This window comes from Salvelinus sp. IW2-2015, linkage group LG19, assembly GCF_002910315.2.
Source record: "Salvelinus sp. IW2-2015 linkage group LG19, ASM291031v2, whole genome shotgun sequence".
Classification (NCBI taxonomy): domain Eukaryota; kingdom Metazoa; phylum Chordata; class Actinopteri; order Salmoniformes; family Salmonidae; genus Salvelinus; species Salvelinus sp. IW2-2015.
In genome coordinates this window covers 29,507,662-29,508,446 of record NC_036859.1, presented here as the reverse complement: position 1 = coordinate 29,508,446, position 785 = coordinate 29,507,662, and positions in this window count along the sequence as shown.

The window sequence follows — 785 nt, the reverse complement described above, 5'->3', positions numbered from 1 at the left end:
ACATAAGTGGACGCACCTGATATTTCGGCAACTTTGGAAAAAAAACGACTTCATATCAGAGATGGGAATAACTTGTTTTTTGTAATACTCTATTGAAATCGTTACATTAAGTACTTTCGAGGAAAATAGGCAGGTGCCGCGTTCAAAACAACGGGTTACTCGAAAGTATCCAACAATCTTGCGTTCAAGACTGGGAACTGAATAAAAACGAGCTCCGACTTGGAAAAATCGATTTGAACGGTCACCCAACTCGGAATTCCAACTCGGGGAACTCTGGCCGCTTTCTAGAGCTCCTATTTTTTTCGACAGGCTAACTGTTGTGAACGCTCGGAAGTCAAAAATGTCCCAGTTGTCTTGAACGCGGCAATACCCTGCCCTTTAGAAGGGTTTGAGTTTAGCAACCACGTGACGCAGCCTGCCAACGTGAACGCGATTGGTCAATAGTCTGTTGGATGGGGCGTTGATTCCCATTCAATTAGGCGTYCCCTAACGGAAATATACAAATTATGATAGAACGCGCCAATAGGATCTCGCTAGCTCGTGCTTGGCTTTGCCCTCCTCCTTGCTTGTTTTGCCCACTTTGACAAATGTATTCCYATTTGAAACGATGGGCTTTGGTCTATCTTGGTTTAGTTATTTAAAAAACGTTGGTTGATACACAGAACAACGAGTTCGTTCTAAAACGTTTTTGGTTGATACGTGTGGCATCGCTTAAATAATACGTCACTGCATCCGAAGAAGATGATTGGACAATATACTCAATCTCCCGTGATGCTCCGCGGTTA